The following is a 13,246-nucleotide window of genomic DNA, read 5'->3' as shown; positions in this document are numbered from 1 at the left end:
GCCACAGTCCTGCAAGAGTCTTTCAGCAGAGCAAACAGCAGCCTGGAGGGTGGGCAGTGCTGCATCTGGACCACTGCATGCTCATCCTTCACCACAATGCAGAGCTGCCATGGATCACTTTTTCCATTTCTCCTGTTGGATATGTTTTGGAGAAGTTGTTCTAGGTGGCTTTGGATGGTGATCCAAGTAGGAAGCAGCCATTCGCCTGCTGTGATATCCTTACAACTAGTCCTAACTTCTCATTGCCTTTGGTTTGATTGGGGGTGTTTTATCTGTTTGTTTGATTGGTTTCTTTGGGTTGGTTTCTTTGTTTTTTTCTCTGTTTTGCTTGGAGTTTCTTTTCCTTTTTTAGAAATGACTGGTGAAGTTGGCACAACCAAACTCCAGAAAACGTAAAGCAGGCTTGACTTTCCAGAAATTGCTTTTGGCTGGCTTTAGCTGCATCCCCCAGGATCACGATCAGCAGTAGATATTTGCAGGTTTTGCTCTGCATCCTCAGCCTGCCCAGGTGTTGTTCAGTGTTTCAGCAGTGGAGAAGACGATGGATATTTTGCTAAACCTCCTTTCAAACAACAAAACTTGGGTTAGCACGACAGAAAAGAAGAAAAGAAAATCTTCGCCAGTTAGAACAGAGCCAGAGTCCCACCATTTCCCCCTCCACTTTTCTTTCTTTTCTACATTTAGAGGTAAAGCTTCCATCTCCAAAAGCTTCCATCTCTCACTTCCTGATGTAGCCATTTGCTACCCTTTAGCCTTGACTGCCACGCATCGGACTGCTGTCCGTGTGGGGCTGGGGATGCTCAGCCTGGAAAGAGAAGGGGGCTGGCGAGGCCTCCCTGCAGCTCTAGGAAAGATGGGCACAGAGAGGAGAAGCCTTTCAACTGCAGGAGTGAGCTTGAAGTTGGATCTAATGAAGCTGCTCTTTTCCACTCCGGCTGCTGGGGCACTGGCCCAGGCTGTGCACAGAGGCTGGGGATGCTCCATCCTTGGCAACATCCAAGGCCAGCTGGGAGCAGGGCTCTGAGCAACCTCTTCTGGGCGAAGATCGCTCCGCTTGGAACAAGATGGTCTTTAGGGTCCCTTCCAAGCCCAAGCACCCAGGGATTCCATCATTCATTCTACAGTCTCCGTTGTCCACTTCAGCCTGGGCCTGAACTCCTGGCGGTGATGTCACAGTGCACGCTCCAGCTAGAACTTCCAGCATCCAGCAACGGCCACAACACAACCCTTGGCTCCTTGTGCCAGCACGCTCTTCATTCACCCTGCTCCAAGCCTACCCCTGTCACCTTGTTGCCACCTGCTCCCTGATTCCCCCAGCAGTCCCCAAAGCTCCCCATCGCTTGGATTTTGCTCTCCATCCCTGCAGGATGTCTGCATTTGTTCCAAAAGAGGTATGGTACTATTCCACGGAGGCGGACACCCCGCAGCTGCCTGGCTGGGCTGGAGCTCTGTGGGACAGGGTGGGAAATTTTGCTACCTCTGCAGGCTGGCACAGACGGAGAGGAGGAGACGGACGTCGATACACAGACTGATAGAGAAGAAGCCATGGAAGTGGACTGAGAGGATACTGGAGAGGAAGAGATGGATGTGGATATGTACGAGACAGAGGAAGAGATGGAGGTGGAAACGAAAGATTCTATTGAAGAGATGGATATTGATCTAAAAGACAAGGAGGAAGACATGGTCTTGGGATGAAGACCGATGCCAGCAGCAGAACAGGCAGGTGCTCCCCACAGGCAGAGTGGGGCCCCTGCTGCCAGCCTGGGGCCGGGCTGGGCACTCCCTGCTCAGGGACACGCTAGCCCATGCACTGGATTCTGCTGGCCATCCCTGGCCTGGCCTGGGCTTGCTGTGGGCCACACAAGCCCTGTTCCAGTGCCTGGGCCACAGCCCCCAGCCAGGCTCCCTTCTGGCAGCAGAGTCCCACTGGGCCAGTGTCCCAGCCCGGCAGCACATGGAACACCCTTCCGTGCCTGACTGCACTGACCGTGCTACTTGTTTTTCTTCCAGGACTTAGGGACATCACAGACACAGATGCCACCCTGCTGTACATACGTTTTACAGTTGTTGTGTTCAGGATAGAGGTTTTAGAGTTTGTTTAAGTTGTCTGTAAATACGTTTCATAGAGTTTTGTTAGAGCTGTTCTCAGGTAAATAGGTTCTATAGTTTGTTGTTGTTGTTGTTGTTGTTGTTGTTGTTACCAATATTCTTACAGTGTAAATATGTGGTGTAGTTCATTCTTGTTCCTTTTCTTCTACACATAAACAGTCTTTGATTTTCACACCCCAGTTCTCTTTGCATTTTCTTCGGGCACATTTGCAACGCTGTGGGTTGTTTCGGGAACAACGTTTGCAGGATTCTAAAAAGAGTATCACAACCGCTCTGCCACACTCTCAGCTGCTGCTGCTGCCCCAAAAAGCACTGGCTGGCTTTGCTCACACAATCACAGTTGTGGTGGCATTTCTACCACACCACAGGACAGCGATGTTTTCCCTCTTCTCCTGGAAATACCTACAGCACTTGTGGGTAGCAAGGCAAACATGAGCCTCTTTTAGTGGCCCTTGAAATTGGACATGTGAAATGAGGTACACAAAGCCACAGGCCAGCTGAACCTGGCATCTCTGAATGGGTCTTTACATTCTTCCCAGGAAGATGAATGGCAATCACTATTTTGGCAGGGAGGAAAGTGCATCAGCTAGCAATTTGCTGTAGAAAATGTGCTTTCTGCTCCTCTCACAGCCAAAACTCCTACCCATTTCTTGGAAGTCCTTCTTAGATAAGGACCGTGTTCAACTGAGTGACAGTGAAGCCAAATGGCAATGCCGCAATCAATTGTCCTGTACACAATCTCCTTCATCCACGTGGAAGGTTACTCACGGGCACACAAGAGGACGGAAGAAACCCAAATGCATCGTTGGACATAATAAAGTCAGACGTGTTGAGGGATGAAGAAATCTTGCAGAGATATGGAAAGCTGCCCTGAAAACCCAGTTTGGGGAGAGCCTGAGCTCTTTTGTGCTTCTAGGCCTGAAGATGCTCAGCACCTTTCCCAGAGGCTCAGCAGGCAGTAGGATTGTGCCTGAATCTGGCTCTGGAAATGCCAGTGCCTCAACTGAGAGCTGTGGCAATGATTTCCATTGCATGGAGAGGGGCCACAGTCCTGCAAGAGTCTTTCAGCAGAGCAAACAGCAGCCTGGAGGGTGGGCAATCTGGACCACTGCATGCTCATCCTTCACCACAATGCAGAGCTGCCATGGATCACTTTTTCCATTTGTCCTGTTGGATATGTTTTGGAGAAGTTGTTCTAGGTGGCTTTGGATGGTGATCCAAGTAGGAAGCAGCCATTCGCCTGCTGTGATATCCTTACAACTAGTCCTAACTTCTCATTGCCTTTGGTTTGATTGGGGGTGTTTTATCTGTTTGTTTGATTGGTTTCTTTGGGTTGGTTTCTTTGTTTTTTTCTCTGTTTTGCTTGGAGTTTCTTTTCCTTTTTTAGAAATGACTGGTGAAGTTGGCACAACCAAACTCCAGAAAACGTAAAGCAGGCTTGACTTTCCAGAAATTGCTTTTGGCTGGCTTTAGCTGCATCCCCCAGGATCACGATCAGCAGTAGATATTTGCAGGTTTTGCTCTGCATCCTCAGCCTGCCCAGGTGTTGTTCAGTGTTTCAGCAGTGGAGAAGACGATGGATATTTTGCTAAACCTCCTTTCAAACAACAAAACTTCGGTTAGCACGACAGAAAAGAAGAAAAGAAAATCTTCGCCAGTTAGAACAGAGCCAGAGTCCCACCATTTCCCCCTCCACTTTTCTTTCTTTTCTACATTTAGAGGTAAAGCTTCCATCTCCAAAAGCTTCCATCTCTCACTTCCTGATGTAGCCATTTGCTACCCTTTAGCCTTGACTGCCACGCATCGGACTGCTGTCCGTGTGGGGCTGGGGATGCTCAGCCTGGAAAGAGAAGGGGGCTGGCGAGGCCTCCCTGCAGCTCTAGGAAAGATGGGCACAGAGAAGAGAAGCCTTTCAACTGCAGGAGTGAGCTTGAAGTTGGATCTAATGAAGCTGCTCTTTTCCACTCCGGCTGCTGGGGCACTGGCCCAGGCTGTGCACAGAGGCTGGGGATGCTCCATCCTTGGCAACATCCAAGGCCAGCTGGGAGCGGGGCTCTGAGCAACCTATTCTAGGGGAAGATCGCTCCGCTTGGAACAAGATGGTCTTTAGGGTCCCTTCCAAGCCCAAGCACCCAGGGATTCCATCATTCATTCTACGGTCTCCGTTGTCCACTTCAGCCTGGGCCTGAACTCCTGGCGGTGATGTCACAGTGCACGCTCCAGCTAGAACTTCCAGCATCCAGCAACGGCCACAACACAACCCTTGGCTCCTTGTGCCAGCACGCTCTTCATTCACCCTGCTCCAAGCCTACCCCTGTCACCTTGTTGCCACCTGCTCCCTGATTCCCCCAGCAGTCCCTAAAGCTCCCCATCACTTGGATTTTCCTCTCCATCCCTGCAGGATGTCTGCATTTGTTCCAAAAGAGGTATGGTACTATTCCACGGAGGCGGACACCCCACAGCTGCCTGGCTGGGCTGGAGCTCTGTGGGACAGGGTGGGAAATTTTGCTACCTCTGCAGGCTGGCACAGACCGAGAGGAGGAGACGGACGTCGATACACAGACTGATAGAGAAGAAGCCATGGAAGTGGACGGAGAGGATACTGGAGAGGAAGAGATGGATGTGGATACGTACGAGACAGAGGAAGAGATGGAGGTGGAAACGAAAGATTCTATTGAAGAGATGGATATTGATCTAAAAGACAAGGAGGAAGACATGGTCTTGGGATGAAGACCGATGCCAGCAGCAGAACAGGCAGGTGCTCCCCACAGGCAGAGTGGGGCCCCTGCTGCCAGCCTGGGGCCGGGCTGGGCACTTCCTGCTCAGGGACACGCTAGCCCATGCACTGGATTCTGCTGGCCATCCCTGGCCTGGCCTGGGCTTGCTGTGGGCCACACAAGCCCTGTTCCAGTGCCTGGGCCACAGCCTCCAGCCAGGCTCCCTTCTGGCAGCAGAGTCCCACTGGGCCAGTGTCCCAGCCCGGCAGCACATGGAACACCCTTCCGTGCCTGACTGCACTGACCGTGCTACTTGTTTTTCTTCCAGGACTTAGGGACATCACAGACACAGATGCCACCCTGCTGTACATACGTTTTACAGTTGTTGTGTTCAGGATAGAGGTTTTAGAGTTTGTTTAAGTTGTCTGTAAATACGTTTCATAGAGTTTTGTTAGAGCTGTTCTCAGGTAAATAGGTTCTATAGTTTGTTGTTGTTGTTGTTGTTGTTGTTGTTGTTACCAATATTCTTACAGTGTAAATATGTGGTGTAGTTCATTCTTGTTCCTTTTCTTCTACACATAAACAGTCTTTGATTTTCACACCCCAGTTCTCTTTGCATTTTCTTCGGGCACATTTGCAAAGCTGTGGCTTGTTTCGGGAACAACGTTTGCAGGACTCTAAAAAGAGTATCAAAACCGCTCTGCCACACTCTCAGCTGCTGCTGCTGCCCCAAAAAGCACTGGCTGGCTTTGCTCACACAATCACAGTTGTGGTGGCATTTCTACCACACCACAGGACAGCGATGTTTTCCCTCTTCTCCTGGAAATACCTACAGCACTTGTGGGTAGCAAGGCAAACATGAGCCTCTTTTAGTGGCCCTTGAAATTGGACATGTGAAATGAGGCACACAAAGCCACAGGCCAGCTGAAGCTGGCATCTCTGAATGGGTCTTTACATTCTTCCCAGGAAGATGAATGGCAATCACTATTTTGGCAGGGAGGAAAGTGCATCAGCTAGCAATTTGCTGTAGAAAATGTGCTTTCTGCTCCTCTCACAGCCAAAACTCCTACCCATTTCTTGGAAGTCCTTCTTAGATAAGGACCGTGTTCAACTGAGTGACAGTGAAGCCAAATGGCAATGCCGCAATCAATTGTCCTGTACACAATCTCCTTCATCCACGTGGAAGGTTACTCACGGGCACACAAGAGGACGGAAGAAACCCAAATGCATCGTTGGACATAATGAAGTCAGACGTGTTGAGGGATGAAGAAATCTTGCAGAGATATGGAAAGCTGCCCTGAAAACCCAGTTCGGGGAGAGCCTGAGCTCTTTTGTGCTTCTAGGCCTGAAGATGCTCAGCACCTTTCCCAGAGGCTCAGCAGGCAGTAGGATTGTGCCTGAATCTGGCTCTGGAAATGCCAGTGCCTCAACTGAGAGCTGTGGCAAGGATTTCCATTGCATGGAGAGGGGCCACAGTCCTGCAAGAGTCTTTCAGCAGAGCAAACAGCAGCCTGGAGGGTGGGCAGTGCTGCATCTGGACCACTGCATGCTCATCCTTCACCACAATGCAGAGCTGCCATGGATCACTTTTTCCATTTCTCCTGTTGGATATGTTTTGGAGAAGTTGTTCTAGGTGGCTTTGGATGGTGATCCAAGTAGGAAGCAGCCATTCGCCTGCTGTGATATCCTTACAACTAGTCCTAACTTCTCATTGCCTTTGGTTTGATTGGGGGTGTTTTATCTGTTTGTTTGATTGGTTTCTTTGGGTTGGTTTCTTTGTTTTTTTCTCTGTTTTGCTTGGAGTTTCTTTTCCTTTTTTAGAAATGACTGGTGAAGTTGGCACAACCAAACTCCAGAAAACGTAAAGCAGGCTTGACTTTCCAGAAATTGCTTTTGGCTGGCTTTAGCTGCATCCCCCAGGATCACGATCAGCAGTAGATATTTGCAGGTTTTGCTCTGCATCCTCAGCCTGCCCAGGTGTTGTTCAGTGTTTCAGCAGTGGAGAAGACGATGGATATTTTGCTAAACCTCCTTTCAAACAACAAAACTTGGGTTAGCACGACAGAAAAGAAGAAAAGAAAATCTTCGCCAGTTAGAACAGAGCCAGAGTCCCACCATTTCCCCCTCCACTTTTCTTTCTTTTCTACATTTAGAGGTAAAGCTTCCATCTCCAAAAGCTTCCATCTCTCACTTCCTGATGTAGCCATTTGCTACCCTTTAGCCTTGACTGCCACGCATCGGACTGCTGTCCGTGTGGGGCTGGGGATGCTCAGCCTGGAAAGAGAAGGGGGCTGGCGAGGCCTCCCTGCAGCTCTAGGAAAGATGGGCACAGAGAGGAGAAGCCTTTCAACTGCAGGAGTGAGCTTGAAGTTGGATCTAAAGAAGCTGCTCTTTTCCACTCCGGCTGCTGGGGCACTGGCCCGGGCTGTGCACAGAGGCTGGGGATGCTCCATCCTTGGCAACATCCAAGGCCAGCTGGGAGCGGGGCTCTGAGCAACCTATTCTGGGCGAAGATTGCTCCGCTTGGAACAAGATGGTCTTTAGGGTCCCTTCCAAGCCAAAGCACCCAGGGATTCCATCATTCATTCTACGGTCTCCGTTGTCCACTTCAGCCTGGGCCTGAACTCCTGGCGGTGATGTCACAGTGCACGCTCCAGCTAGAACTTCCAGCATCCAGCAACGGCCACAACACAACCCTTGGCTCCTTGTGCCAGCACGCTCTTCATTCACCCTGCTCCAAGCCTACCCCTGTCACCTTGTTGCCACCTGCTCCCTGATTCCCCCAGCAGTCCCCAAAGCTCCCCATCGCTTGGATTTTGCTCTCCATCCCTGTAGGATGTCTGCATTTGTTCCAAAAGAGGTATGGTACTATTCCACGGAGGCGGACACCCCGCAGCTGCCTGGCTGGGCTGGAGCTCTGTGGGACAGGGTGGGAAATTTTGCTACCTCTGCAGGCTGGCACAGACGGAGAGGAGGAGACGGACGTCGATACACAGACTGATAGAGAAGAAGCCATGGAAGTGGACGGAGAGGATACTGGAGAGGAAGAGATGGATGTGGATATGTACGAGACAGAGGAAGAGATGGAGGTGGAAACGAAAGATTATATTAAAGAGATGGATATTGATCTAAAAGACAAGGAGGAAGACATGGTCTTGGGATGAAGACCGATGCCAGCAGCAGAACAGGCAGGTGCTCCCCACAGGCAGAGTGGGGCCCCTGCTGCCAGCCTGGGGCCGGGCTGGGCACTTCCTGCTCAGGGACACGCTAGCCCATGCACTGGATTCTGCTGGCCATCCCTGGCCTGGCCTGGGCTTGCTGTGGGCCATACAAGCCCTGTTCCAGTGCCTGGGCCACAGCCCCCAGCCAGGCTCCCTTCTGGCAGCAGAGTCCCACTGGGCCAGTGTCCCAGCCCGGCAGCACATGGAACACCCTTCCGTGCCTGACTGCACTGACCGTGCTACTTGTTTTTCTTGCAGGACTTAGGGACATCACAGACAAAGATGCCACCCTGCTGTACATACGTTTTACAGTTGTTGTGTTCAGGATAGAAGTTTTAGAGTTTGTTTAAGTTGCCTGTAAATACGTTTCATAGAGTTTTGTTAGAGCTGTTCTCAGGTAAATAGGTTCTATAGTTTGTTGTTGTTGTTGTTGTTACCAATATTCTTACAGTGTAAATATGTGGTGTAGTTCATTCTTGTTCCTTTTCTTCTACAGATAAACAGTCTTTGATTTTCACACCCCAGTTCTCTTTGCATTTTCTTCGGGCACGTTTGCAAAGCTGTGGCTTTTTTCGGGAACAATGTTTGCAGGACTCTAAAAAGAGTATCAAAACCGCTCTGCCACACTCTCAGCTGCTGCTGCTGCCCCAAAAAGCACTGGCTGGCTTTGCTCACACAATCACAGTTGTGGTGGCATTTCTACCACACCACAGGACAGCGATGTTTTCCCTCTTCTCCTGGAAATACCTACAGCACTTGTGGGTAGCAAGGCAAACGTGAGCCTCTTTTAGTGGCCCTTGAAATTGGACATGTGAAATGAGGCACACAAAGCCACAGGCCAGCTGAACCTGGCAACTCTGAATGGGTCTTTACATTCTTCCCAGGAAGATGAATGGCAATCACTATTTTGGCAGGGAGGAAAGTGCATCAGCTAGCAATTTGCTGTAGAAAATGTGCTTTCTGCTCCTCTCACAGCCAGAACTCCTACCCATTTCTTGGAAGTCCTTCTTAGATAAGGACCGTGTTCAACTGAGTGACAGTGAAGCCAAATGGCAATGCCGCAATCAATTGTCCTGTACACAATCTCCTTCATCCACGTGGAAGGTTACTCACGGGCACACAAGAGGACGGAAGAAACCCAAATGCATCGTTGGACATCATAAAGTCAGACGTGTTGAGGGATGAAGAAATCTTGCAGAGATATGGAAAGCTGCCCTGAAAACCCAGTTCGGGGAGAGCCTGAGCTCTTTTGTGCTTCTAGGCCTGAAGATGCTCAGCACCTTTCCCAGATGCTCAGCAGGCAGTAGGATTGTGCCTGAATCTGGCTCTGGAAATGCCAGTGCCTCAACTGAGAGCTGTGGCAAGGATTTCCATTGCATGGAGAGGGGCCACAGTCCTGCAAGAGTCTTTCAGCAGAGCAAACAGCAGCCTGGTGGGTGGGCAATGCTGCATCTGGACCACTGCATGCTCATCCTTCACCACAATGCAGAGCTGCCATGGATCACTTTTTCCATTTCTCCTGTTGGATATGTTTTGGAGAAGTTGTTCTAGGTGGCTTTGGATGGTGATCCAAGTAGGAAGCAGCCATTCGCCTGCTGTGATATCCTTACAACTAGTCCTAACTTCTCATTGCCTTTGGTTTGATTGGGGGTGTTTTATCTGTTTGTTTGATTGGTTTCTTTGGGTTGGTTTCTTTGTGTTTTTCTCTCTTTTGCTTGGAGTTTCTTTTCCTTTTTTAGAAATGACTGGTGAAGTTGGCACAACCAAACTCCAGAAAATGTAAAGCAGGCTTGACTTTCCAGAAATTGCTTTTGGCTGGCTTTAGCTGCATTCCCCAGGATCACGATTGTGATAAATGGGCCAGGAGACCAGCTCCTTTTAAAACAGCCATTATTAAGCAGCACAGCTCTGGGGTGGGGGCCCGAGGGGTTGCGCACACCACCACTGCTTCCACTGGACACCGCAGAAGAGGAGAATCCGTACAGCTCTGTCAGTTGGGCAGAGCTGGGCCTTCCTCCCTCACGGGAGTCCCTGGGAAGACTCCTTCTTTAGGCCTTGTAGTCTAGGCTGTCATCCCTGTCGAGTCTCCTCGAGGTTATGTCGGCCCCTTGAAAGAAGCCAGGGGACTCCTCTGGGTCTTCCTTGTTAGATGGTGCTGGTTCTATTCCTTCCCTTTTGCGTGGCTCGTTGTTTTGGGGTTTTTTCCAGTCTGGGTGCATCTTATAAGTCTCTGGTCTCTCTCGTTTGCATAAAAGTCCGTATGTCATCTTCCTCCTCAGGACGGTACAGCAACTCGGGAAAAGGATACAATGTTGCCATGTGGGAGTCTCGGAGCAGTGGGGGCAGTGCCTGGCTGAACACAGAACAAGAAACACAGGGTACAGCAACTTGGGAGAGGGGGCAGGGCCTGGCTGAACAAGGAATAAAAAAATATGGGGTACAGCAATTTGCGACAGGGGTACAAGGTAAGTAAACCTGGGACAGGGGTACAAGGTAAGTAAGGAGTTTACAAACAGCAACTGTAACATATTATTCTTAACAATATCCCCCCTCTTATATTTTGATCGGGCTCTAGCCCGCATCAACCATTAACTTCTGGCTCTTGGGAATATTTATCTCTTAATTCTCGATATTGCTCATATATTTCCCTGGCAGTTTTGTGCTCTCGATCCTGACTTTGGGTTTCCATTAACATGATCCTGGCCTGCTTCTTGTCTTTTATTTCAGGGATCTGGATGCTTGCTTGTACCTGTGGTAGTCACTGTCTTGATTAGGCAGGGGAGTAAACAGGGTAGGAACAAGAAACTTGCAAATGCACAGACAGCATTGTAGTAATAGATCAAAATGTAAAATTGTGTATGGTGATACGAATAATAAAGGCATCAAGTTGTCATAATAGACTGATGTCTATTAACACTCAGAAGATGGTGTGTGGTGATCAATATATGGTTTTGTTGAAAGATAGTATTATTTCATTATTATGTTACATATACTGTTATTGTCATCATCACTTTGCCCTTGAGCTTGTGATGCTTGAAGGAAGGTTTTGCTGAAGGTCTGCTAACTACGTAATTTTGAAATAGCAAGACTGTGATGTATAGGAACTGCTGTTTTCCACAAAAGAAGTGGGTCTGGGCTATTTCTTTTCACTTAAGACTGTCATTCCTTCTCATCCCCCCATTTTGGGGAGGGATAGCATTTGTGGGGTCCAAGGAATTTCATGAATAGTGTGCTAGCCCATTCTAAGGAATAGGTGACCAGCTGAAGGGACCTAATCTGAATTGGAGTTTCCAGAAAGTATCCTGTGCAGGGCAGTGTGAACTGAAGCCTCTGGCTGGAGAGAAAGCCAAGAATTCACAAAGAGCTGCACTAGAGATAATGTCACTGCAGCTGTTGTGCAGGATCTGTTCCTCAGTAAGAGAGCATTATTTACCTATCTGAAATAGCTTAAAAATGCTCTAATTTTTATAAAAAAATTCTTCAGTTTATACTATATAAATAATCACCGATTGTGAGATTCAATCTCAAATGTCAAAAAACTTTCTTACAGTTAGTTAAACTTAATTTATTTTTTCTGGTCCTGGTCTCATCTAGCATACACCTCTCATGTTTTCTTTGAATTTTCTTCAGCATTAGGAACTTAAAAAAGATCAAAAGTATACATAGATTTAGGAACACTGTGTAGCAATATTCTCTTGTGCTGAGCTGGATCTTATTTTTTGTCTGGGCCAGGAGTTCTGTGCAAATTGATTTAAAAGGCCTAGTTGTAGGATGTGGATTGTAGGATGATGCTGAGCTGGCAGTGCTCTTGCTGTGAAAAAGGCAGATGGGATGCCGATGCATCAGGTATTACAAATGCAGATAAAAAAGTATTGATGTCACTGCAAACACTGCTACTCTGAAACAGAGAAAGAGATGTGATTCAAATCTTCTGTATTGAAAAAGATTAATTGAAACTGTACTGGAAGCAAAGACATGTTGCCTCTAAAATGGCAGAAGAGAATGACCGGATGTTTGTCTCAAGTAGCTGTGGAATGGATGATGTGATTCTAATTTCTAGGGAAAAAAATTGATGAAAAAAATTAGATAAGCCTAAATAAAATATTGGCTTAAGATAAAATGTACACAGGTCATTGATAAAATTTGGTTTAGAGTCTAAAAGGTGTTCCTGAGTGTTACAGCCAGTAGATTCTGGGATAAAAGGAGTGTTCAGTGGAGGAAGGAATCAGACTGGATTTGGTAGCTTTGCGATAGGTCTGTGGTGGAGATTCGGGGCTGTTGGACCCCAAGGAGCTTTCGGAGTGTATTTTTAAGCAGTTAGTGCCCTCTAGTGAGAGTCTCAGGTAATAATCTTGGTCCTGGTTTTGTAGTATGTTAACAACTCTTAACAGTACTTTGGTGTGTTACCGAAATGAAAGAAGCTTTGGTATTAAAAATGCAGGAGGATGAGTGTATGAAGAAAGATCCTATGAATGCAAGTCATCAAGTGGTTTGTATTGGGAGGGATCTTTAAAGGTTTATTATAAGTGTAACCACCTTCTCATGTGGATTGTGTCCTAAAATCTTAGGTACTTCTTTAGACGATCACTCAAGTTTTTGCAGTTCAGTGTAAAGCAGAAGATGTCAGCAAACTTGTGATTTCAGTCTTGACAACTGAAGAAGCACTGCATTACATACCTGTGGAACCAAGTGGCAGGATTAGAAGTACCAAACTCGTGGCAAAGGAGATGTTTCTGTTTTGAAATAAGCACATCATCTAAAAGCATAAATCAAGATAAAAATCGCTGCTTTCTTGGAAGTCAAAAAGTTACAGCTACTATTTTTTAAATATTTTCTTTCTAAAGGTTACAAAACCCCACTGGAAAAAAATCCTGGAGATGATAAAACAGATGAAGAGATGGAGGGGACACATTCAGAGGATGAAATGTTTGCTCAGAGAGGCCTTCGCAGAACTCAGAGAATGAAGTCTCTGAAAACTATTAAAGGCTGTAAAGAAGCAAGTATAATCCTGGTTAATTGAGTTTGTTCTTTCAGTGTATATTGGCATTATTCATAGTGCAGAAATTTATTTTTATTTTTAATATTGGAGAAGTTGTCAAAAGTAACTGGGTTCCAGAATGCTAAATGGGAAAGAAAGCATGTGACAACAATATCTAAGTTTGGAGCTTTTGTAGTTTGATGTGTTTAGGGGAAATATAT

General features: G+C 47.6%; 1 long non-coding RNA gene across 1 annotated transcript; it reads left to right on the top strand.

Annotated features, from left to right (window-relative positions):
- The first annotated feature begins 2,585 nt into the window (after nucleotides 1–2,585).
- LOC147646014 (uncharacterized) lies at nucleotides 2,586–12,116 on the top strand. The gene is made up of 6 exons (XR_015282011.1): nucleotides 2,586–4,535; nucleotides 4,630–4,863; nucleotides 5,155–7,686; nucleotides 7,781–8,014; nucleotides 8,306–8,444; nucleotides 8,544–12,116. It is a non-coding gene; the product is annotated as an uncharacterized LOC147646014 (long non-coding RNA).
- Nucleotides 12,117–13,246: the final 1,130 nt, after the last annotated feature.

The sequence above is a fragment of the Cyanistes caeruleus genome, unplaced genomic scaffold (assembly GCF_971803275.1).
Source record: "Cyanistes caeruleus unplaced genomic scaffold, bCyaCae1.hap1.1 HAP1_SCAFFOLD_133, whole genome shotgun sequence".
Classification (NCBI taxonomy): domain Eukaryota; kingdom Metazoa; phylum Chordata; class Aves; order Passeriformes; family Paridae; genus Cyanistes; species Cyanistes caeruleus.
This window is presented reverse-complemented; position numbering and strand designations above follow the sequence as displayed.